The sequence below is a fragment of the Hemitrygon akajei genome, chromosome 3, assembly GCF_048418815.1.
Source record: "Hemitrygon akajei chromosome 3, sHemAka1.3, whole genome shotgun sequence".
Classification (NCBI taxonomy): Eukaryota; Metazoa; Chordata; class Chondrichthyes; order Myliobatiformes; family Dasyatidae; genus Hemitrygon; species Hemitrygon akajei.
In genome coordinates, this window is record NC_133126.1 from 67,109,138 (window position 1) to 67,136,747 (window position 27,610).

The following is a 27,610-nucleotide window of genomic DNA, read 5'->3' on the forward strand; positions in this document are numbered from 1 at the left end:
ACCAGTGATTCTTACCTCAGTGGTTGGTAAGTTGATGGAGAAGATCCTGAGAGGCAGGATTTATGAACATTTGGAGAGGTATAATTTGATTAGGAGTAGTCAGCATGGCTTTGTGAAAGGCAGGTCATGCCTTATGAGCCTGATTGAATTTTCTGAGGATGTGATGAAACACATTGATGAAGGAAGAGTAGTAGATGTAGTGTATATGGATTTCAGCAAGGCACTTGACAAGGTACCCCATGCAAGGCTTATTGAGAAAGTAAAGAGGCATGGGATCCAAGGGGACATTGCTTTGTGGATCCAGAACTAGCTTGCCCACAGAAGGCTAAGAGTGATTGTAGATGAGTCATATTCTGCATGGAGGTTGGTGACCAGTGGTGTGCCTCAAGGATCTGTTCTGGGACCCTTACTGTTTGTGATTTTTATAAATGACCTGTATGAGGAAGTGGAGGGATGGGTTATAAGTTTGCTGATGACACAAAGGTTGGAGGTGTTGTGGATAGTGTGGAGGGCTGTCAGAGCTTACAGCGGGACATTGATAGGATGCAAAAGTGGGCTGAGAAGTGGCAGATGGAGTTCAACCCAAATAAGTGTGAAGTGGTTCTTTTTGGTAGGTCAAATATGATTGCAGAATATAGTATTAATGTTAAGACTCTTGGCAGTGTGGAGGATCAGAGGGATCTTGGGGTCCGAGTCCATAGGACGCTCAAAGCAGCTGTGCAGTTTGACTCTGTGGTTAAGAAGGCATACAGTGTATTGGCCTTCATCAACCTTGGAACTGAATTTAGGAGCCAAGAAGTAATGTTGCAGCTATATAGGACCCTGGTCAGACCCCACTTGGAGTACTGTGCTCAGTTCTGGTCACCTCACTACAGGAAGGATGTGGAAGCCATAGAAAGGTTGCAGAGGAGATTTACAAGGATGTTGCCTGGATTGGGGAGTATGACTTATGAGAATAGGTTGAGTGAACTCGTCTTTTTCTTCTTGGAGCGATGGAGGATGAGAGGTGACCTGATAGAGGTGTATAAGATGACGAGAGGCATTGATTGTGTAGATAGTCAGAGGCTTTTTCCCAGGGCTGAAATGGTTGCCACAAGAGGACACAGATTTTAGGTGCTGGGAAGTAGGTACAGAGGGGATGTCAGGGGTAAGCTTTTTACTCAGAGACTGGTGAGTGCGTGGAATGGGCTGCCGGCAACAGAAGCGGATACGATAGGGTCTTTTAAGAGACTTTTAGATAGGTACATGGTGCTTAGAGGGCTATAGGTAAGCCTAGTAATTTCTAAGGTAGGGACATGTTCGGTACAACTTTGTGGGCCGAAGGGCCTGTATTGTACTGTAGGTTTTCTATGTATTCTATATTATTCCTCCTGCCTGATTTTCTTGTGGTCCTATATGCACTGTCATTTTTCTTTTATTTTTAATATCCTTTAAAAAAAACTTTTACTATCAACTTTGATTATTATTTGCCAGCTTGCTTTCATATTTCATCTTTTCCCTTCTAATGATTTTCTTAGTTGCTCTCTGTAGGTTTTTATAAACTTCCCAATCCTCTATCTTCCCACTAATTTTTGCTTTGTAGTATGCCCTTTCCTTTGCTTTTACAATAGCTTTGTCTTCTCTTGTCAGCCACGGTTGTACTATTTTACCATTTGAGTATTTCCTCATTCTTGGTATTCACATGTCCTGTACCTTCCTCATTTTTCCCAGAAACACATGCCATTGCTGCTCTGCTGACATCCCTGTCAGCAGCTCCATCCAATTTACTTTGGCCAACTTCTGTCTCATACCACTGTAATTTCCTTGATTCCACTTAAATACTGTTACATCAGACTTTACTTTCTCCTTATCAAATTTCAAGTTGAACGCAATCATATTGTGATCATTGGTTCCTAAGGGTTCTTTTACCTTAAGCTCCCTAATTGCCTCTGGTTCATTACATAATACCCAATCCAGTATAGCTGATTTCCTAGTAGGCTCAACGACAAACTGCTCTAAAAAGCCATCTCTTAGGCATTCAACAAACTCACACTCTTGAGATCCATTACCTATCTGATTTTCCCAAACAATCTGCAAGTTAAATCTCCCATGATTACCATAACATTGTCCTTTTGTCTCGCCTTTTCTATTTCCTGCTGTAACCTGTTGTCTACCTCCCAGCTACTGATGGGAGGCCTGTATATAACTGCCGTCAATGTCTTTTTACCCTTGCAGTTTCTTAACGCAACCCACAAGAACTCAACATCATCTGATCCTATGTCACATTTTTCTACTGGTTTGATGCCATTCTTTACCCGTAGAGCCACACTACCCTCTCTGCCTACCTTCCTATCCCTCCGATACAACGTGTCAATGTGATACAACTTGGAAATTCTGCTCCTTCAGCCATGATTCAGTGATTGCCACAACATCATACCTGGGAATCCGTAATATTGCAACAAGATTATCCACCTTATTTCTTCTACTACACAGATTTAGATAGAACACCTTGAGTACTGTATTTGCTTTCCTTTCTGTCTCTGCATCCCTAATGATTTGATACTCAGCCTGTTGGCTGCAACTAAGTCCCATCACCTGCCTGCCCTTCCTGACAATCAGGCTACACGTTATCTTTACTTTTTTACCATCCAACCTATCCTGAGTCCCTTCAATCTGATTCCCAACCCCCTGCCAAGTTAGTTTAAACCCTCCCCATCAGCTCTAACAACCCTGCCCGTGAGAATATTGGTCCCCCTCGGGTCCAGGTGCAACCCGTCACTTTTGAACAGGTCATACCTCCCCCAGAAGAGATCCCAATTATCTGAGAACCTGAAGCTCTTCCCCCTGCACCAGCTTCTCAGCCACGCATTTACCTGCCAAATCACCCTGTTTCTACCCTCACTGGTGCGTGGCACAGGCAGCAATCCAGAAATTACTACCTGGGAGGTCTTGCTTCTCAGCTTTCCACCTAGCTCTCTAAATTCTCTTTTCAGGACCTCATTGCTTTTCCTTCCTATGTCATTGGTACCAGTATGTACCAAGACATCTGGCTGATCCCCCTCCCTCTCCAAAATATTGTGGATGTGATCCGAGACATCCCTAACCCTGGCACCTGGGAGGCAACACACCATCCGGGTGTCCTGTTCACATCCACAGAATCTCCTGTCTGTTCCCCTCACTAGCGAGTCCCCTATCACTACTGCTCCCTTCTTCTCTCTCTTTCCCTTCTGCACCACAGACTCATGGTCCATGCCTGTAACCCGGTCGCCGTGGCATTCTGCTTTAGGTTATTGTTGTCCTTAGGTGTAAGGGCGTCACCAGTGGGAGGCACAAGATTGGAGCAGCTTGCTCTGTTTTAGCCTGAGTTTACTGTTAATGATCACTCGGTGATGAAGGAGGAGTGAAGAATGTCAAGTAGAGGAAGGAGGAGGGCATAGCAAAGTTACTGTCAACATTGCACTACAACAGTTTGGAATAGACTTGCAAAGGCAAACATAGATAAGATTGATGAGATGTGCGTGCCAAGAACGAATGTGGTCAGTGATAAACTTCGGAGAAAATACGTCGAATCAATCACAACTTCTGGGTGAGGACAGGTAAGGGAGTGAAATTAGAAATGATAAAAATGATAAAACATTTAGTGGTTTTAGAGGTACTACTGCCCATGTGATATGGTGAATCATACACAAACTGCATTTTTCAATATAAAAGGTAACCCAAGCCATCACCCTGAAATATTTGCCACTTAATTAAGTAAGTAACAATATGCTGGAATAGTCAGCTGATAGGAGCCATCAGCCAGACATGCTGTATTATTAGATTTTAAACATTTATACCAGCACTAGAAATGTTATTGGAACTCTTGTCATGTAAATAACAGGCCAGAAAAAAACACAGAGAAATGAAGTAATTTGTTACGTGCAAATATACGAGGCGTACAGAGACCTCAGTGTTAACTCATTCCCAACATTCTTTACACTGATGCTACAGATTATATTTGCAAATGGTTTAAAATGTTTTCTGGCTATTTAATTTCTAAAACATAGGTAATTTTAGTGATTAATTCAAATACATTTGCGTACTTTAATATTAGTAGTGTTTACTTCCTCATTGTTGCTAACTGCCAGCTTATAGATCTGCTTAGCTGATTTAGATATAATTCAATTATATTATCATCATTACTGATTTACTTTACTCTTTAATCATTCATCTAGCAAGCATTATTAAGGTGGTATGAAGCCTTGAGGGGATATTGTCATGTACATGCTACTGACTGATTAGTCAATCCTTTGAGAAGTGGGTATCAGAAAATTCCCATCTTTCACTTCCATGCACAAGAAATTCGGCAGATGCTGAAAATCCAAAGCAATACACACAAAATGCTGGTGGGGCTTAGCAGATCAGACGACAATCTATGGAAAAGAGTAAACAGTCAATGTTTTGGGCCGACACCCTTCACCAGCATCATTTCCGCAGATGCTGCCTGGCCTGCTGAGTTCCTCCAGCATCTTGTGTGTGTTGCTTGCTATTCATTTCCATGGGGCAGCTTACAGTGCTGCAAGAAGATGTTTATATAGCACCAGCCTTCCCTGTTCAGGAGGTGATTGGATTGGTCAGAGTTAAACCAGGTTCAAGTACACAGTTAAAATTTTTTTGTCTGCTTCTGATTTGATCCTTTATTGTTCAAAACAGTAAGAATATCAGGGAACATAGCAGTAAAGATCTAATGCAGCAAGAGAAAATCAGAGCAAGCAGTATCCTATTTGAATGGGTTTGTTAGGATAAATTTGAATCAGTGATGAAAGGTCACTGTGCTATTATCTGCTAAGTCACCAAAGGTTTGTTTATCCATCAATGTTATCCTGCCAGCTTTTTAATTGACCCTAATAGGTCAGATCACTGTGTCAGACAACCTAGAGGTAAGCCTCTCAGCAGAATGCAGAAACTCTGAGATTTGGCAAATAGTCATCAGCCTGAAAATACAGAACTCTGAGCATTTCCAGCAAATTCCGTATTTCTTAATGTAAGTGTGACACTCTGACACAGAGTGCTCACATCCAGGGATAAGACTGAAGAAAGCACAATTGACAGTACTATTTCTCAAGATGTCACGAAAGCTGATTGACAGCACCTATGGCAATGTGTGTAACAGGTGAGAGTGAAAAGGGCTGATGACTCACAGCGATAGCCAGTGTTGTTTGCAGGTGTTTACTGTGGGAAAATTAGACGAAATGTTTCATAACCACCATCCATGAGCAGTCTGTACTTGTAAAATACTTTAGGATATCCTGACTACATAAATGCAAATGATCTTGTTACTGATATTTCTATGTTTGGCATTTCTAAGAGAATATAGAATTATGATTGCTTTGTTTCATGGATGCAACATAATGAAATGCACAAGTTATTTTCATAGTCTGAAGGTCTGTTGATAAGACTTCACTTGAAAATGGAGACAATTGGGAACCACAGTCTCCCTTCTCTTTTGTCGGCTCTGCAGTTCTTTTGCTTATAAAATCAGCTAAACAAGGTAAGGTTAAGTTGAACTAATCTCAGACTCACACTTTTAACATTTTCTAGAGGTTTAGGTCATCTAATAAAAATATTATCTAAGATTTTTATTATGTTGCCCTGTCGCTGTGTATCATTTGCTTACTCCAACAATGGCCAAAGTAATTACTTCCGTCCGTATTTGACCTACCTTCTGAAACTGGCAGTCAAATGATGGCTCTAAACTACTGAAACTCTCTATGTAAAAGTGATCTTTTAAAACTGTTGTTGAATGTTAAAATTATCTGGTACTGCATTAGACATTTGTTTACATCTCAGCCACAGTTTCCAATGATTAAAATATCCAGCAATAACGAATGAAAATGCTGTTGAGAAGGCTGTAATTACCCTAACAGCCTATGACCAGCTATGATCCATAGACCTTCATCTTTCTCTCTGCTAACCATGGAAATACAAACATGAAACATGTAGAAATAATGACCAGACAATGGCACCAATGGGAATTAATCCCAATACTTTTTCTTAAATTGGATTGTGACAATATCTTTTACTTAGCAATTAGCAGATTGTGCTGTTTTCTTTGGCTTCATATTACCAAAATATCACTGATCTATAAAGGCCTTTGATGTGTCTTCCTGAGCCAGTCCTTCCTTAAACCACTTTATTTTCTCTAAATGTTATTTGATACCAATTAAAGCTGTTTACAATGGAGACTAAATAATTAAATATGTACCATGTTATTATCTTCTTCAGGTTTTCTTCATGATATTGTTGTAGTAGTTTCTGTGAACAGAATATTATTTTATGTTTATGATCAAAACCAATTAATTAGATCTTAACCTCCTTTTACAATATTTTCCTTGCATTTAATGTATAATAATTGTGCATGTTGTGTGATTACAGTTCCTTCTCTCTTTAGTATTTTCAAACAACTATAGTGCACACACAAAGATAAAAAGTTAGACTAAAGCCTCAGTTTCATTTTTAAGTAGATCAGGACTTAACATCTACTTTCAGTGAGCAGTTAAGCTTTTAGGAAAGTGAAAAGGCAAAATGTTTGGAGGAAGACATCATAAGTATCATCTATTATTTGAAATGGAACATTTGTCAGAGTTATATTTAATTCAACATGTTCATTTTCTCTGGGGAAACTCTGTAGTTCTCTTTGAGAACTACATTTTTCTGTGATAGCCTGTCTCGAGCTGCTCACTTCTAACATTACTGGAAATACAATAAATATCCAGTTAATTTCAGAATTTTTGTTGTTTATACTGCATTTTTAATGCCTGCTAGAATTCATCAGCTCCTGTAAACTTGGTGCTTTTGACAAACACTCTACATCCGTAGATAGTTCCTACTAACTGTATCAGTGTAGAAATACAAATATTTATCAAAACTGATCACGGACCTTCAATGTGTAACAATAAGGCTGTGTAACAAATAATATTTTGATCAGTTTATGACTCAATTATGAATCAGTTTCTGATTCGAATCAGAATTTTGGGCTTTCTGTTCTAGAATATTGAAAGTGCATGATTGTCATTTCATGATTTTTTTAAAAGATTCCAAATATTTATGAATGTGATTAAGAATCTTTAAAGTAAGCTGTTTCTGATGCAGTAAGCCATTGACCCTCAGAACCAGGGCATAGGCTGCAACATTCATATTAGCAAATAGTGGGAAATGCAGTAAACTGGAGACTTGTTATCTGGTATTAGTGCAGCAGTTATTCACATGCAACCAGCAATATTTTCGAGTAGCCAAAAGCACCTCAGTCCTTTGTCCTTGACTCACCAAAGTTCTACTGAACCTAATGCAATGCCATGAGAGTATCCAGATCACAGCAAAAAAAAGAATCACAGCCCTTTTGCTTCGAGAAATAAGTCATTTTACTTTAGGTGATGACCTAGCCCATGCTAGGCTTTACCTCAAAGTCTATGAATATCCTATATAAAATTATTTTGTTCTATGAAAATAAGCTTAGAATGAATTTTATTGCCACCTCATGTGATTTTGAGCATAGACATTCAATTTTTTAATATTATTTACATTACTACTGTATAACTTTTAAATGTAGAATTACAGTGCAAAATGTTGTTACTTAAAGGGGAAGGAAATAACATAATATGGCAACTCATTTCAAGGTTTATGTACAGAATGCTTATGCGTGATGTGCAGTATTTTTTATTGTACAATTCTCTTGTAATTGGCATGTTTATGCGTCTGGTCACACTTGTACCTGTGGATGCAGAATGGCTGAGAGTACTAGAAATACCTGAAAATAAAGCATTGAATTGGATCACGAATCTTACTTAAAATTTTAATTTACTGAAAAGTATCATTTAATCTACATTCTGCTGCACTGTATTCCAATTGCATAACTATATTTGTTCCAGAGATTATTCATCGAAATGGATGAAAGTATAACAGAGCAGAAGTCCTATTTGTGTTTGATTGTTCAGCAGGAATAAGGTAAATTTTCCGGGTTTGGTACATCTGTCTTACAGAAGAAAGAAAATAATCAATGTCTTATTTTAAGATAAGCATTTGAATAAACCAAAAACACAAGGTTCACCATCACATGAAACCCACACGCCGCAGTTATCACCAGCTCACAGACCTCACACATGGAAACCACAGTTAAGCAAAGAGAATTTTACACCAACCTTGCGCAATCCACAGCCTGCCTTACAATGGGAGACAAATTGATTCTTTGTAGCAACTTAGTTGTGGCAAAATTTGTTGGACTTGAACCTCTGGAAAGGCTTCTTTGGCAAAGAAGGAGTAGGGAGAACTATCTTCATGTGACCCTGTCCAGACATTTGCACTTGTCATTGTTTGAGTGAGAGCCAGCAGGGATGTTCAGATTCCCTGTGCCATGAAGCTGCCAATGACTCCTTGACCAAATACCTCCCAATCTGCGTGATCACTCAGAAAATTAAATGGCATTTAAATGGTGTCAGTACTGCATCAGGAAAAAGATAACGCTCCTATAATGAATGCTGTACTCAACCAGTAGGTCTTGCAGAGTGTTCTTGTACCTGGTCTATTGTACCGTCTAGTATGATTAACATCTGCGACTTCTTAAACCAATACCACTGATGTTGTTCTGATGAGAACAGCCAGAAAATTCAGAGGTAATTCAACACAGATAGAAAACTTCCTGGAATTACAGTCATGCCTGAAGAGAAAATGAAACAGATCAATGGACATCAAGATCTAAAAAAACTCATGATTCGCAAGAGGCCAGCACATCCGGACAACCATAAGATTCTTCAGTATGGCCAGTGCCAGCTCTGGCCCAAACATCCAATGCTCCACCCTGCAGAAAGCCTGAACAAGGAAGAGTTTGTCCCAGTTGAAAAGGTCTTCCAATAGCAAATGATGGTCAAAATGGAGCCAAGCTACATCCTCTGTCGAGGCCAAGGCTCAGACTTATTTGTTTTAATTTTTTTTACTTTTTTTATGGATGGTTTTGGGGACAGAGGGGGAGTTGGGGGTCAGGTTAGAGATTAGAGACAGGGATATTAGGGTATTAGAGGACAAACCAGAGTTTAAGCCTACACCCTGTGTTCAAAGGCTAGCAATGCGGACGTGGTCGGATGTCAGGCAGACAGACTAATGAGGACATTCAGGGTTCTGTCATCGGAGAGTCTGGAGTTTGAGGCCTGAATTTTGGGTCTTTATCCAGGGACCTCATTCATTGGTATCAGCTAGTCCAGGGTTGAAACCAAAGATCGAAGCCTGAAGTTCGATCAGAAGTCCAGATGTTGAGGCACAGTAGCTGGAGTTCCTGAGTCTGTGAAACTCTGTGTGACCGCTGGGGAAGTTGAAGACCTAATGGCTGGATTGTGTTTGTCTGCAGACTGCTGCAGGCTGTTCTTGCTGACAACATCCATGCACCATCAATCTACAGGACATGACACTCAGGGACTTGGGCTACATTATATTTTTTGTGTGACTGTATGTGTCATGTGCTGTGATGACTGTTGGTACTGTGTTTTGCACCTTGGCCCCAGAGGAACGCTGGTTCATTTGGCTTATCCTTGGGTATTCATGTATGGTAGATTGGCAACTAAACTTCAACTTGAACTTGAATTAATATATTTTAGCAGGCGCTAATCGTAGGCCATAAGACATTGGAGCAGATGTAGGCCATTTGGCCCATCATGTGATCTATATTCCCTCTCAGACAAAATCTCCTGTATCCCTTCATGCCCGGAGGTCTATCAACCTCTGCTTTAAATACCCAATGACTTGGCTTCCACAGCCATTCCACAGATTCACCATTCTCATAACCATTCTAAAAGGATGCCCCTCTATTCGGAGGCTGTCCTCTGGTCTTAGACTCCCCCACCAGAGGAAACACCATCTCCACATCCACTCTATTGAGGCCTTTCAACATTCAATAGGTTTCAATGAGGTCACCCCTCATCCTTCTAAAGTCCAGTGAGCAGAGGCCCAGAACCATTAAATGCTTTTCATCTGACAAGCTGTTTAATCTGGAATCATTTTTGTGAACTTCTTTTGAAACCACTCCAATGTCAGCACATCCTTTTTTGGATAAGGGGCCCAAAACTGTTCACAGTTCTTGAAGTGAGGCCTCACCAGTGCTTTATAAAGCCTCCACATTACATCCTTGCTTTTATATTCTAGTCCTCTTGAAATGAATGCTAACATCACATTTGCTTTCCTCACCACCAACTCAACATGCAAATCAATCTTTAGGGAATCCTGCACAAAAACTCTTAAGTTCCTTTGCACCTCAGAGTTTTGAATTTTCTCTTTATTTGGAAAATAGTCTACCCTTTTACTTCTACCAAAGTGCATGACCATACACTTCCCGACACTGTATTCCACCACTTCTTTGCCCATTCTCCTAATCTATCTAAGTCCATTTATAGCCTCTATACTTGTCAAAACTACCTGCCTCTACAGCTATCTTTGTATTGTCCACAAACTTAGCCACAAAGCCATCAATTCTGTCATCCAAGCCATTGATATATCATGTAAAAAGTAGTAGTTCCAACACAGACCCCTGTGGAACACCACTAGTCACCAGCAGGCAATCAGAAAAGGCTGCCTTTATTCCAACTCTTTGCCTCCTGCCAATCAGCCAATGCTTTATCCATGCTAGAATCTTTCTTGTAATATCATGGGCTCTTAACTTGTTAAGCAGCCTCATGTGTGGCACCTTGTCAAAGGCCTTCTGAAAATCCAATTCACAACATCCGTTGATTCTCCTTGTCTATCCTGCTTGTTATTTCTTCAAAGAATTCCAACAGATTTGTCAGGCAAGATTTCCCTAAAGGAAACCATAATGGCTTTGGCCTATTTTACCATGAGCCTCCAATTATCCCGAAACCATATCCTTATTAATCGGCTCCACACCTTCCTAATTACTGAGGTCAGACTAATTGGCCTATAATTGCCTTTCTTCTGCCTCTGTCTCTTCTTGAAGAGTGGAGTACATTTGCAATTTTCCAGTCCCCTGGAACTATGCCAGAATCTAGTGAGTCTTGAAAGATCTTTACTAATGCCTCCACAATCTCTTCAACCACCTCTTTCAGAAGCATGGGGTGTACACTATCTAGTGTAGGTGACTTAGCTATCTTTTGACCTTTCAGTTTCCCAAGAACCTTCTCCCTAGTAATGGCAACTTCACATACTTCCACTCCCTGGGACTCTCAAACTTCCAGCTTTGTGTCTTCCACAGTGAAGACTGAGGCAAAATACCTATTCAGTTTGTCCACCATTTCCTTGTCCTCTAATACTTCCTCTCTGGCATCATTTTCCAGTGGTCCAATATTTACACCTGCCTCTCTTTTGCACTTTACATACAGTATCTGAAGAAACTGTTGGAGTTGCTCTTTAATATTATTAGCTAGCTTACCTTTGTATTCTATCTTTTCCTTCTTCATGACGTTTTAGTTGCTCCCTGTTGATTTTTACAAGCTTCTCAATCCTCTAACTTCCCATTAATTTTTACTCTGTTATATGCTCTCTCATGGGTTTTTATGTTGGCTTTGACTTCTCTTGCCAGTCACAGTTGTGTCATCCTGCCTTTAGAATACTTCTTCCTCTTTGCGCCTTCGAATTGCCTCGAGAAACTCTAGACTTTGCTTCTCTGCTGTCAATCCTGCCAGTGGTCTTTCCCATTAAATTTTGGCCCGCTCCTCTCTCTCATGCCTCTGTAATTGCCTTTACTCCACAGTAAATACCAGAGGATTGAAAGATTACAAACATTGTTCCCTTGTTCAGGAAAGGGAGTAGAGATAATCCAGGTAATTATAGACCAGTGAGTCTGATTTCAGTGGTGGGCAGGTTGTTGGCAAAGATCCTGAGAGGCAGGATTTATGAGCATTTGGAGAGACAGAATCTGATCATCAGCATGGCTTTGTCAAGGGCAGGTTGTGCTTTATGAACCTGATTGAATTCTTTGAGAATGTGACAAAACACATCGATGAAGATTGAGCAGTGAATGTAGTGTATATGGATTTCAGTAAGGCATTTGATAAAGTTCCCCATGCCAGGCTCATTCAGAAAATAATGAGGTAAGACGACCTTGCTTTGTGGATCCAGAATTGGCCTGCTCACAGAATGCAAATGGTGATTGCAGATGGTTCGTATTCTGTTTGCAGGTAGGTGACCTGTGGTGTTCTGCACAGATATCCTGGGACCCCTCTTCTTTGTGATTTTTATAAATGACCTGGATGAAGATGTACAAGTGTGGGTTAGTAAGTTTGCTGATGACACAAAAGTTGGGGCTGCTGTGGATAGTCTGGAGGGTTGTCAGAGGTTACAGTAGCATATCAATAGGATGCAGATCTGGGCTGAGAAGTGGCAGATGGAGTTCAATCCAGATAATTGTGAAGTGGTTCATTTCAGTAGGTCAAATTTGAAGACAGAATATAGTTATTAATGGTAAGACTCTTAGCAGTGTGGAGGATCAGAGAGATCTTGGGGTCCATGTCCTTAGGACACTCAAAGCTGCTGCATAGGTTGAGAATGTTGTTAAAAAGTCATATGGTGTGTTGGCTTTCATCAACCGTAGGATGAGTTCAAGAGCCGTGAGGTAATGTTACAGTTATATAAGACCTTAGTTAGACCCCACTTGGATACTGTGGTCAGCTCACTACAGGAAGGATGTGGAAACAATAGAAAGGGTGCAGAAGAGATTTACAAGGATGTTGCCTGGATTGGGGAGCATGTCTTATGAGAATAGGTTGAGTGAACTTGACCTTTTCTCCTTGGAGCGACGGAGGATGCGATGTGACCTGATAGAGGTGTATAAAATGATGAGAGGCATTGATTATGTGGATAGTCAGAGGCTTTTTCCCAGGGCTGGAATGGTTGCCACAAGAGGACACAGGTTTAAGGTGCTGGGGAGCAGGTACAGAGGAGATGTCAGGGGTAAGTTTTTTACTCAGAGAGTGGTGAGTGCATGGAATGGGCTGCCGGCAAAAGCAGTGGAGGCGGATACGATAGGATCTTTTAAGAGACTTTTGGATTGGTATATGGAGCTTAGAAAAATAGACGGCTATAGGTAAGCCTAGTAATTTCTAAGGTAGGGACATGTTTGGCACAACTTTGTGGGCCGAAGGGCCTGTATTGTGCTGTAGATTTTCTATGTTTCTATGGTCGGCATGATATTGTGGGCTGAATGGCCTGTAATGTACTGTAGATTTCTATGTTCTATGTTCTTCAATTACTGATACGACTGACTTTAGCTTCTCCTTCTCAAATTGCAGGGTGAATTCTATCATATTCTGATCACTGGTCCCTTAGCGTTCCTTTACCTTACGCTTTCTAATCAATTCCGTTCATTGCACAACACCCATTCAAGAACAGCTGATCCCCTAGTGGGCTTAACCACAGAGCTGCTCTAAAAAGCCTTCTCATAGGCATCCTTGAAAATCCCCCTCTTGGATCCAGTACCAAAGTGACTTCTCCAATTTACCTGGATATTGAAATCCACCAAGATTATTGTAAAATTGGCATACATTTTCTATCTCCCATTGTAATTTGTAATTAATTCAACTTATGTCAAAAATCTCTTCTGAAAAATACAAAAAAGATACTTCTACCACAAGGCTGTTTATTTAATTTACCTTTGCCATCATTTAGATCTATGTTCAGCTTCCACTTGATGGTACCAGATCTCCTCCTCATCTATATTTTACTGTGTGGATCAGGAAATATAGTGGATTCTGGCTAATCAGGTCATCGGATAATTGGGGCAGCCGTTTATTTGCGCTAACTGTTAAAGAAAACAACTAAATTGTTAAACTGGTCATGATTGCCTTCGTTTATTTGGGACACTGTACCGCTTAATTGGGACAGGAGACTTGCCAAACAGTTTCTAACTAGCGTCAGTCGCGTGCGCTTGTGTGGCCGTTAGACACAATGCTGTGCTTACAGCGAACAGTTTTTAAATAGCGTCAGTTGCGTATGTTTGTGTCAAAAAGCATCTTGTTACTGTTGGTTGACCGAAAAATAAGCGGCAATGCAATTCGGAACAGTTTTCCTTTTACTGTGGTTTGCAAATACCGGAGATGGCCAGCAGACATTACGGAGTTAAATAGTGTCATTTGTGTGTGCTTGTTGTCCATTCTGTTACTCACTTTGGCCAACAGTCGCCGATTCAAAGCAGAAATTTTAGATCACTGTTTTTTTTATTTTGACTTTATGCTGAAAGGAAGTGAAGGTAGTCTATTATCTGTACTGATTTTGTTTATTTACAGTCAATCAAAAGAATATGGCAACAATAAATTTTCCATTAGAACTAATACACAGTTTTATAATACTGGTAGTGTTCTAATTAGTTCTGCATTTCATTTAAATGTATAATTTGTTACTCAATTAAACGGTCATTGGTCTTTGTTGTGTCTTTTAACTATTTCCTTGTAACTTTGCCTAATAAGGGCAGCCGTTTAATTGGGCCAAAATGCAAATGTGCTAGTCCCCATGTGTCCCAATTAACTGGAATCCACTTTTACATGCTTTTGCTACAGAATATTTTAGCAAATCTTCTTACATTTCAGTAGATGGCAGTCTATTCCACAAGTTGAAGTTAGATCGGTGAACAATATTAATCATTTGGATAGATATAACCTAAATAAATGAATAAATAAGATATCAGAATCAGGTTTAATATCACTAGAAATGTCACAAAATTTCCTAACTTTGTGGCAGCCGTACAATGCAATACATGATAAATATATAAATTAGCTGATTTATAGTGTGTGTGTGTGTGTGTGTGTGTGTGTGTGTGTGTGTGTGTGTGTGTGTGTGTGTGTGTGTGTGTGTGTGTGTGTGTGTGTGTGTGTGTGTACATTAAATAGTTAAATTAAAACCAGTATTGCAAAAACAGTAATTTAAAAAAGTAGTGAGTTGGGGCTCATGGGTTCAATGTCTACTTGGAAATGGGACGGCAGAGGGGAAGAAGCTGTTCTTGAATCACTGAGCGTGTGCCGTTAGGCTTCTGTACCACATTCCCAATGATAACAATGAGAAGAGGGCATGTCCTGGGTGATGGGGGTCCTTAATGATGGATGCTATTTTTCTGGGGCACCGCTCCTTGAAGATGCCTTGGATACTACAGAGACTTGTACCCATGATGGAGCTGACTAATCTTACAACTTTCTGCAGCCTACTATGATCCTGTGCAGTAGCCCCAGTATTAACAATGCAGTATTAGCAATGCTCATTCTTGGGGTAACTTTTGCAATGGAAAGAAATTAGAACAGAAGTAAAGATATTTAAAGTTTATTATTGATGGTTTTGTCATTTTTACATGGGATAGATACATGGAAAGTTCGATAATGTCATCTTTGATATAAAGAGACGCAATTTCAATCTGCACCATTATTTGCTCTGAAGGCCAGACGCCAACTTCTCGCTCACTGACTGCTCTTACGCTACTGACTCTCTTCACTCTGTTTCCAGCAGCTCATACCAGCAGTGGGGCACAACGTTTGAGGCAGCCTGGTTACTTACAGAGGAAAGGTAGAATCAAGATGGGTTTGGACATTGTGATCTGAAACATTTAACAGGGGCTGACTATGTGCACAAAGGTTTCTGAAAGCTCAAGCTCTCGCTAGAAGTGGAAAGGCTGTTTCCTCGTGGGACAGGAGGAGGTTTAGGTACATAGTCAGTAGAAGGTAGTGGGTGATAACTGTAGGAAGAGTATAGACCCAGTGATCTTACCACATTGCATCGAGAAGTTAAACAATATCACATGGGCTGTCAACATGAACACAGTATGATACCTGACAACTTCACCACAAATCTCAGGCACTCCTTAATTTGTCACCAGTGAAACAACACTACCAATGCTCTTTCATATCCAACCTGTCGTATCATATAGAAAATGCTTGTTCATATAACGAATGCTACCTTGTTATATGTCTTTTACACTATTTATTTACTTCTGTAACTTATAGAAATTTTTGTCTTACACTATACTACTGTCATAAAAAGAACAAATTTCATGAGATATGTCAGAGATAATAATTGAATTGACTTACCTCCTTCACATACATGAGGAGCAAAAATCTTTACGTAACGTCTCCATCTAAATGTTCAATGTGTAAATTATAGTAACTTGTAATACATATTATGTACAACAGGACAGTCAATATAACATAGAAATACAATTGTATCAGCATGAATTAATCAGTCTGATAGCCTGGTGGAAGAAGCTGTCTCGGAGCCTGTTGATCCTGGCTTTTATGCTGCGGTACCGTTTCCCGGATGGTAGCAGCTGGAACAGTTTGTGGTTGGGATGACTTGGGTCCCCAATGATCCTTCGGGCCCTTCTTACACACCTCTTTCTGTAAATGTCCTGAATAATGGGAAGTTCACGTCTTACAGATGTTCTGGGCTGTCTGCACCACTCTCTGCAGAGTCCGGCGATTGAGGAAAGTATAGTTCCCATACGAGGCAGTGATACAGCCAGTCAGGATGCTCTCAAATGTGCCCCTGTTGAAAATCCTTAGGATTTGGGGACCCATACCAAACTTCTTCAACCATCTGAGGTAAAGAGGCACTGCTGTGCTTTTTTCACCACACAGCCGGTATGCATAGACCACGTGAAATCCTCGGTGATGTGTATGTCAAGGAACTTAAAGCTGTTCACCTCTCATCTCCAAATCAATTGATGTCAATAGGGGTGAGCCTGTCTCCATTCCTCCTGTAGTCCACAACCAGCTCCTTTGTTTTTGTGACATTGAGAGGAAGTTGTTTTCTTGACACCACTGTGCCAGGGTAAAGACTTCTTCTCTGTATGCTGCCTCGTTATTATTTGAGATTAGGCCAATCGATAAGTATCATCAGCAAATTTAATTGGTGGATTGGAGCTGTGGGTAGCGACACAATCATGGGTATACAGGGAGTAAAGGAGGGGATTTGGGACACAGCCCTGAGGGGCACCTGTGTTGAGGGTCAGAGGGGCAGAGGTGAGGGAGCCCACTCTTACCACCTGTTGGTGATCTGACTGGAAGTCCAAGACTCAGCTGCACAAGGCAGGGTCAAGGTCGAGGTCTCTGAGCTTCTTGTTGAGCCTGGAGGGAATTATGGTGTTGAATGCAGAACATTCTCACATAAACATCCTTCTTCTCCAGATGTGTAAGGATGGTATGTAGAGCTATGGCTATTGTGTCATCTGTCGATCAGTTGTGTCCGATTCCGAAATAGACTCTGTGGAGAGAGAAACAGTGTTAATATTTCACATCTGAGGCTCTTCATCAGAAGTGGTAGATGAGTGAAAAGGATAGCTTTTGGCTGCACAGAGGCTGGTGGAGAAATGGATAGGGAAATTCTTTGATTGCCATGGTTACATAATCATATCATGAGCACAGAATACAATGCACTAATTTGGTAGAAGTGCACAAAACCATTTGGTTGATAGGACCCAATGGAGAGAGAATGAAGATAATGCAACATATTAGAGCTTTGAAATGCAAATCAGAGCTGTTGCAGAGAATGTGAAACCATTAGGGAATGTTGAAATGCTCAGCAGCTTAGGGGCAGCTTAGGAGACCATGGCCCCTAGCAGCAACTCCTTTGCTTGTATCTTCGGAAATAGCTCTATTTCTACCTTTAATATCTCTATTTTTCCCTTTCAGGGTTTTTTTGAAGACCCTGACCTGGAGTTAAATCCTGACTTTGGTTCTTTGCAGGATTGGGACCCGCTCTCGAGGTCTCAAAACTGGCTGCTATTCCATATACCAAGGACGCGGCTCAGAAGACTAGCACACCTTCAGGGTTCCGGGATTTCGTGGCTCTGGAGGCAGGCAGACTCGAGGTTGGTGCCTCCGCAGGAAATTGGTGTGTCGTGAGAGATGGAAGATCGAAAGCAACAAGCTGGCTGCTGGCTGTGTGCCCGGCAATCCAACTTCTTTGGGCACAGAGCTTGGAAACAGCGACACAACAGACTTTTAGCACCATAAATTGGCAAGTTGTTTTGTTATGTCTCCCCTCTCGCTGTGAAATGGGGACACCTCTTTTTCCCTTATTAGGGAGAGAGAGAGCCTGTGGTATGTTGAATTACCTGGTGAACGAGTAGTCTTTGGGGTACTGTAAGTCTGTGTCTTTATTGATGCTTTGCTGCACGCTTGAGTGCTCGGTGGGGTGTGCCAATGTTTTTTTGCTGGTGGGAGAGGGGGTCATTGCTTTGCTGCTGCTTATGCATGTGAGGGAGTAGCTGGGGGGGCTTTGGGGTTCTAACATTTAAATGTCATTCATTCTTTGGGGCACTCCTCTGTTTTTGTAGATGGTTGCAAAGAAAAAGAATTTCAGGATGTACAGCGGCATGCAAAAGTTTGGGCACCCCTAGTCAAAATTTCTGTTACTGTGAATAGCTAAGTGAGTAAAAGATGACCTGATTTCCAAAAGGCATAAATTTAAAGATGACACATTTCTTTAATATTTTAAGCAAGATTACTCTTTTATTTCCATCTCTTACAGTTTCAAAATAACAAAAAAAGGAAAAGGGCCTGAAGCAAATGTTTGGGCACCCTGCATGGTCAGTACTTAGTAACACCCCCTTTGGCAAGTATCACAGCTTGTAAATCCTTTCTGTAGCCAGCTAAGAGTCTTTCAATTCTTCTTTGGGGGATTTTCACCCATTCTTCACTGCAAAAGGCTTCTAGTTCTGTGAGATTCTTGGGCTGTCTTGCATGCACTGCTCTTCTGAGGTCTATCCACAGATTTTCAATGATGTTTAGGTCGGGGGACTGAGGGTCATGGCAAAACCTTCAGCTTGTGCCTCTTGAGGTAGTCCATTGTGGATTTTGAGGTGTGTTTAGGATCATTATCCTGTTGTAGAAGCCATTCTCTTTTCATCTTCAGCTTTTTTACAGACGGTGTGATGTTTGCTCCCAGAATTTGCTGGTATTTAATTGAATTCATTCTTCCCTAAACCAGAGAAATGTTCCCCGTGCCACTGACTGCAACACAAGCCCAAAGCATGATCGATCCATCCCCATGCTTAACAGTTGGAGAGGTGTTCTTTTCATGAAATTCTGCCCCCTTTTTTCTCCAAACATACCTTTGCTCATTGCGACCAAAAAGTTCTAATTTAACTTTATCAGTCCACAGGACTTGTTTCCAAAATGCATCAGGAATGGGCCAAAATCCCCCAAACAAGAACTGAAAGCCTCTTAGCTGGCTACAGAAAGTGTTTACAAGCTGTGATACTTGCCAAAGGGGGTGTTACTAAGTACTGACCATGTAGGGTGCCTGAACTTTTGCTTTGGGCCCTTCTCCTTTTTTGTTATTTTGAAACTGTAAAAGATTGAAATTAAAAAGTAATCTTGCTTAAAATATTAAAGAAATGTGTCATCTTTACCTTTATGCCTTTTGGAAATCAGGTCATCTTTTATTTGCTTAGCTATTCACAGTAACAGAAATTTTGACCGGGCTGCCCAAACTTTTGCATGCCACTGTATATTGTATACATTTCTCTGGCATTAAATGTACCTTTGAACCTTTGAGATTTCCCAGTGTCTGTGGAGGGGAGAGAAACTACATCAATTTTACAGCAAACCTGAAGAGTGCTGACACAAACAAAATAACCTGAAATTAAGATTTAAGAGCAGAAATAGACCATTGAGCCCATTAGGTCTGCTCTGCTATTGTATCATGGCTGATTTATTATTTCCTTTCAATCCCATTCTCGTGCCTTCTCCCTCACAACTTTTGACACCCTTACTAATCCAGATCCTATCAAACTCTGCTTTAAATGACTTGGCCTCCACAGCAATGAATTCTACAGATTCACCATTCCCTGGCTAAAGAAAGAATATTCATTATTGAGTCCTCACACCTGCAAGGCCACATTGGGGTTGATGGAAGAATACAGGAGGGCGTAGGCAGATAGTTCAGGGTGGTACTGGGATGGAGGATTGACTTTGCAGGCAACAGGAAGCTCAGGACCACTCCTGCAGGCTGAACTCCACAAAACAGTCTGTATTTTGTTTCTCCGCTGCTGAGGAAACCACATTGTGAATACAGAGTCCATCCGCTAGATTGGAAGAAGAGCTCTCCTAGATGCATGCGGTCTCACTTGGAAGAGTCTTTTGGCTCCTTGGCTGGTTGGAAAGATCAAGATAAAAGATCAACTATCTCCCATTGAAGGGAAATGGTTGGTTGAGAAAAATGAGTGGATTAGGAAGGAAATGGGCCCTTTCAGAGTATTAGGGTGGGTGGGAGCAGGGCATATGTCTGTTGCTAAGCTCTATTGAATTTGATGAAGATCAATTTATTTTCTCATATTTTCTGTTATGATGAAGGGATTTCAGCTTGAAATGTCAACATTCTACTTTCTAAAGGATTTCTCCAGTCTTTCATGACTATGCTGAGCAACAGCATTGTCTGTCCATTTCATCAAACCTTCATGTACAGAGAACTGTAGCAATCCTCAGATCAGATTTCACACTGACTGCACTTCCACCATGAAACTTAAATCATCCCAATACACTGCATGATATTATTCTTTTAAGTTACACCTCCCTTAAAGGAAATGTGGTCAGAAACTGGAGGCAGCTGGAGTTATGGGTATAGAATTGCTTCCTTGTTAGTTATGATAAAGGAGACTGGTGCAACGATGATGCATGAAGGGGACTCTCTGATCTACAGGCTGTTTCCGGAGACGTGCACGGAGACAAACACCAAGTGCTGCTGGCAGATCATCAGCTTGGTGAAAGACGCTATTTGGTCTGCCAGCACAGCGAGATGTCTGTGGAGGAACGCTGCTAACTGGCACATTCCAGGCTACAGGAGTGCGTGCTGAGGGTTGCACTGAAGCTCAGTGCAGCCGCTGCAGAGGACCTCAGTGTAAAGTTCTCCTCCTCCTAGAGAGGGAGGGGCAGGTTTGGGGGAGGAGGCTCCTCTATTATTGTGGAAGTGTACCATCCCAGAATGCCATACGTGAGTGACAGCAGTGTTATTGATATGTATAAATGTAATAGAACAGTACAGAGAGCATTGACTATGAATGTAAAAATAAAAATGCATTGAAAGATTTATTCTTCTAATCATTTTAAAATTATCAATAAGGTTTATTTTGATAATAAAACAATGATTGGAAGGAAATTGTTGAAAGCTCTTTCGTTTTTTTCTCCTTCCTTCAATCAACTTGTCCTGGTCTGTGTGATCTCTCTTTTTTCTTGCCGTCATCCAAAACGTGAACAGAAAGCCCCACAGTGCCACATCTACAGTTTTTCTGTCGTTTTGTCCAGGCAACTTTCAAGAAAACAGCGTTTTACGTTTAAGAAAGAGTAACTCTTTTCCACTGCATACATCCAGTGAACGTTGGATTCAAGAGCTGCTAGTTAGCACTGGTGCCTCAGGTTTAAAGTCCAGAGAAAGGCATCTTAGAAACTTCACTTGGGAATGTGTTCACATTAGAACCATGACCCCATTGATAGATTCCAGATAGAACAATCATAATTTGAGTTAATCTTTTTAGACTGTTTAACAGTTATTTCTTCCTCTCCACTGTTGTAACCTTACAATCCCAGCTTGTCCTAACCACAAATGTTGGCTTGTGGTCTTGCCTCAGCCATTCCAGTTACCATGGGGCTGGAAAACTGCCATTGTTAGAGTGGGGAATATGGCTGACCAGGAATGCATGACTGCCTAATACCCATTCAAGAGTAACCAGCAGGAAAATGTCTTTCAGAAAGTCTGCTACTTGGAGTGGTTGCTGGCATGATCAGGAGGCAATGCAGTACCTTCTGGATTGTTACCCTTCTTCTATAAGTTACTTCATTTAGGCTCTCAGGCATTCATTTCATGAACCGAAGAAACCTAAGCAAGTATTCTAATTTAATGCTCTTGCAACCATTTGGTTCTGTACACCAGGGAACTCCATTCACTGAAAACAATGGAAAAAACATTATTTTGTGGATGAACAATTCCCCAAAGTGCCTTCTCAATGAGAACCAATCTCCTTCAATGGTCCTTATATGCACTTATCGTTATCTTTGGATGAACGTTCACATATGAGTTTGATGCAGGTCACAGGTATAATTGATAAATCTTAATTATTGATCCTTTTCATGGGGAAGGCAGCTTATTAAAACTGGCAGTAAATGTGCCAAGCGTGGGATCTTTCATATCCTATGACAGACCCAGGAATGGAGTCAACAGGGAAGTAGGAAGTTAAGGATTTATCATGGCATTCCATTCCTATTGTATCCTACATCAACATTCAATGTAGCCTTACATGGAAACTTCATCTAACTGTCCAATCAAACCACTCTCAATAAGCAGCAAAATGGAGAAGGTTTTATTTACAGTACCATTCAGTACTCACCTATAACCTGTTCATTAATGAAATTCGGATAACTGCAGATGTGGAAATCTTGGACAAACCACTATCAGCATGTTGCTTGTGGAATCAGAGGAGTTAACACGCCCGATCACGATTACACCACCATGAAGAGTGCTTACTGCGCTACCACACACTGCATTTTGGCAAGTCTAATCGTCTAGATATACTTTTACTCCTGGTATACAGGCAGAGACCAGGGACTGCAGCACCAGTAATGAGGACAATGAAGACATGGTCATGTGAGGTGGAGCAGCATTTACAGAGCTAATTTGAATCAGTGAAGTGGACCAAATTCAGGGATTCATCTTTGGATCGGAATGAATATGCCACAGTTGTCATCGAGTTCATCAAGACTTGTGTGGATGAGTATGTGCCTTTGAGGATATACCAAACATACCCAAACAAAAGTCCCGGATGAACCAGGAGATTCGCCATTGTCTGAGGACTAGATCCATGGCGTTTAAGACCTGTACAGGTAAGAGGTCTAGGTATGATCTATGGAAGCCATCATGAGAGTGAAGTTAGAGGCATAGTTGGATGCATGACTGCTGTGACAGGTTTTGCGTGCTATTACTTCCTATAAAAGGAAATCGAACAGCATAAATGGCAGTAATACTTCACTCCAATGAGCTCAGCACCTTTTCACATACTTTGAAAGGAGGAATAAGAGTATGCCTGTGCAAAACTCCCACCGCATCCAGCAACACTGTGATCTCTGTCTCAGAGGTCGGCATTAGAACATCTTTCAAGGGGACAGACCCTCACGAAGGGGTCAGATCCGATGGCGTACCTGGCAGGGTACTGAAAATCTGTGCTGACTGTCAGGCCTGCAACTGCTCACTGCTCCCGGCTTGCACGTGCAGCACCTCCCCGTCTCCACCCGGCTAAAAGGATTCATCTGTTGCTTACTGCAGACTCATCTCCTGCAGCCTACTTAACCCCAGTTCTCAGCCATAATCCTTGTTCATTCATCAAGCCAGCCAGCCTCAACCAGTTAGATAGATAGATAGATAGATAGATAGATAGATAGATACTTTATTCATCCCCATGGGGAAATTCAACATTTTTTCCAATGTCCCATACACTTGTTGTAGCAAAAACTCATTACATACAATACTTAACTCAGTAATAATATGATATGCATCTAAATCACTAACTCAAAAAGCATTAATAATAGCTTTAAAAAAGTTCTTAAGTCCTGGCAGTTGAATTGTAAAGCCTAATGGCATTGGGGAGTATTGACCTCTTCATCCTGTCTGAGGAGCATTGCATCGACAGTAACCTGTCGCTGAAACTGCTTCTCTGTCTCTGGATGGTGCTATGTAGAGGATGTTCAGGGTTTTCCATAATTGACCGTAGCCTACTCAGCGCCCTTCGCTCAGCTACCGATGTTAAACTCTCCAGTACTTTGCCCACAACAGAGCCCGCCTTCCTTATCAGCTTATTAAGACGTGAGGCGTCCTTCTTCTTAATGCTTCCTCCCCAACACGCCACCACAAAGAAGAGGGCGCTCTCAACAACTGACCTATAGAACATCTTCAGCATCTCACTGCAGACATTGAATGACGCCAACCTTCTAAGGAAGTACAGTCGACTCTGTGCCTTCCTGCACAAGGCATCTGTGTTGGCAGTCCAGTCTAGCTTCTCGTCCAACTGTACTCCCAGATACTTGTAGGTCTTAACCTGCTCCACACATTCTCCATTAATGATCACTGGCTCCATATGAGGCCTAGATCTCCTAAAGTCCACCACCATCTCCTTGGTCTTGGTGACATTGAGACGCAGGTAGTTTGAGTTGCACCATATCACAAAGTCCTGTATCAGTTTCCTATACTCCTCCTCCTGTCCATTCCTGACACACCCCACTATGGCCGTGTCATCAGCGAACTTCTGCACATGGCAGGACTCCGAGTTATATTGGAAGTCAGATGTGTACAGGGTGAACAGGACCGGAGAGAGTACGGTTCCCTGTGGCGCTCCTGTCCTGCTGACCACTGTATCAGACCTACAGTCTCCCAACCGCACATACTGAGGTCTATCTGTCAAGTAGTCTACTATCCTGTTACTCCTGGCTTTCACTCTCCATACCTAAATTTTTCCTTGTTGCCTGGTGTGTTTAGTTTCTGTTCTCTCTTGTTTTATGGCACCTCGAGGCCTGTTACTTTGCAGTCTATTATTAAAGTTATCACCTAATGCTAAGTTGTCTCTGCTGCTCTGCTTTTGGATCAAGCCTCCTCTATATCTCCTGATACCAACCAATTGGCTGGAGTGTTCAAAGACATCTTCAACCTTTCACTGCCACTGTCAGAAATTGCCACCTACTTCACAAGGGCATCAATCAAGCCAGTGATCAAGAAGGACAGCGTGAGTTTCTTCAATGAGAATGATCGATGACCCAGTGGCACTCAGACCTACTTTGATGAAGTTCTTTGAGAGGTCGGTCATGAATAGAATTAACTCCTGCCTGAGCAAACACCTGGACCCACTGCAATTTGCCTATCACCACAACAGGTCTAAACCAGTCAAAATCTCACTGGCTCTCCACATGACTTTGGAGCATCTAGAGAACAGCAAAACATGCGTCAGACTGCAGTTTTTCAATTCCAGCTTCCATCCAATACCATGAATACTAATCAATAAACTTGAAAACCTCCTTCTGCATCTGGATCCTTGACTTCCTGTTTGGGAGACTCAGTCAGTACAGATTGGTGATAACATCTTAACCTTACTGACAGTCAACGCATGTGCACTTCAAGGATGCTTAGCCCACAGCTCTACTCTCTCTATGTTCACTCTCCATGCTCATAACTGTGTGACTAGGCAGAGCTCAAGCACCAGCTATAAATTTGCTGATGACACCACTACTGTTCACAGAATTTCAGATTGCAGCAAGGAGGCAGTCAGGAGTGAGGTAGCTTAGCTGTTTTGGTGGTGTTGCAACAAGAACCTCGCACTCAATCTCCGCAAGACCAAGGAATTGATTGTGGACTTCAGGAAGGGGGAGTCAGGAGAACACACACCAGTACTCATTGAGGGGTTCGCAGTGGAAAGGCCTCAGGTTCCAGGGTATCAACATCAGTCAAGGCCCAACACATTGATGCAATCACAAAGAAGGAGCATCAACAATTATAAATCATTACGAGTTTGAGGAGATTTGCTATGTAACAAAGACTAGCACATTTCTACAGATGTAGAGTGAAGAGCACGGTGATTGGTTTTATTACTGCTTGTTAAGGAGGCTTCAATGTGTAGGATTGAATGAGGTTGTTGTCACCCAACACCATCTCACGCGTAACCCCCCTCATGAATGTGGCATCTATCATTAAGGACCCCCAACATCTGGAAGATTTTCTCTTGCTTCTGCCATCAGGGAGGAGGTCCAGGAGCCTGAAAATCCACACTCAATATTTTAGAAACAGCTTCTCCTCCTCCACTATCAGATTTTTAAAGAGTCTGTGGATCCATGAACACTACCTCACTATTTCTCTTTGGCACTTTTTATTTATTTTAACTTGTGGTAATTTTTATGTCTTGTACTGTACTGCTGCTGCAAAGCAACAGATTCCACATGTCAATGATAATAAATTTGATTCTGATTCTGATTCTGAAACGTAAAAACAGTTAGTGTAAAAACATACTCAGTAGATCAGGCAGCGTCTGTGAAGAGAAAAGCAGAGTTGCAATTCAGGAATTGTGATCTTTCATTCAAATTGGAAAAGTTAGAAGCTAAACACTTCAAGCTGTAGAGAACAAGGAGGGGTGAGAACAGAGGGATTATTGGTTTCCAGGTGGAGATCAAAGGAGACTGACTGATAATATCATAAACACAAGAGATCGCAGATGCTGGAAATCTTGAGCAGTGGCGTATCTAAGTATGGTAGATCTGGAACGTGCCCTGGGTGCCACTGAGCAGTTTCTATTAAAGTCAGACAAGCCATTCTCGGATAGTAAAAAAGTATTTTCTTCAAAAGTATGATCTGTCTTTGATTATCATGGGTGAGAAGCACTAAGATGACCTCATTTCAGGGCATTGTGTAAGAAGACCATGAAATGTTTCTTCATGAAGAAGAAGGAAAGTGGAGCTGAAGGATGGAAGAGACAAAAGCTGTAGGCAGAGGAAGCCAAGAAGTAGAGCAGGTTCTTAATGCCCTTCTTTGAAAATCCCGGAACAAGTAGGTTGACACGTTCCATGGAGTCGCCTGCACCTGCTACAGGTTTGTTAAAATCCAAAGGTGGATCAAGTACAAATGCGTCACAAGCCAAGGAGGAAGTCAAGTCAGATAAATCCGATATGATGAGATTAAGAGTGAGGCTGCCACAGAGAACGTGGACATGACAGGAAGGGAAGACGATGGTGGTGGTGGTGGTGACGTTGAGTTTATTTACGAGATTTTACCTGACGAGATTGAACCTGACAACACTGAACCTAGTGAACTGGATGGTGTCAAAGAGCCTCGAACTGTCATACCAGAAGTGATTGAACAGCATGACATTGGACTTCTGAAGTTCAACAAGGATACTGGAAAAGCAATTCTGCCTGACACGTTGAGAACAGAAATAATAAAGCTGGGTTCAAAGTATTTCCAAAACAGTGAGGGGCCTTTCCTACCAACAAATAACCACTCAATGAACAAATCCTTGGGTCAAGAGGAAATTGGGAAATGGTCATGGTGAGGACGTGACTCGCTCATGGTTGGTCTATTCCCCTTCTAAAAAGTCTGCATTTTGTATTTGTTGTCTTCTCTATTCCCGGTCAGACCATTAATTCTCATTAGAGCAGGAAAGTGAATTCAACCAGTGGAAAGCACCTGAAAGGATTAGTGTTCATAAAAATGCCAAGAATCATCGGAAGTGCTTCACATAGTGAAAAGAGATGGAAAGAAATTTAGCTGGAGGCAGAGGAGTTATTGACACGGTATTTCAGTCACAGATTGACAAGGAAAAGCAACAGTGGTTTGATACCTTGACAAGAATCCTTCACTGCATAAAGTTCCTTGCGACTCAGAACCTGGCTTTGCGAGGACACAGGGAGTCACTTCAGCTAGACGATGACTCTAATGTGGGAAATTTCCTTGGCTTACTATTGGACATCTTTTACCCTGTCATAAAAGAACACCTCACTCATTTGGATCCATGTCTTATTTTTCACCGGGTGTCCAGAATTAATTCATCCACATGATGGCATCCACTGTTCACCAGAGTTTACTGAGAAGCATTCATAAAGCCGAGTATTATGGTCTCATGTTGACTCAACTCCTGATCAGGCACACCATGAGCAGA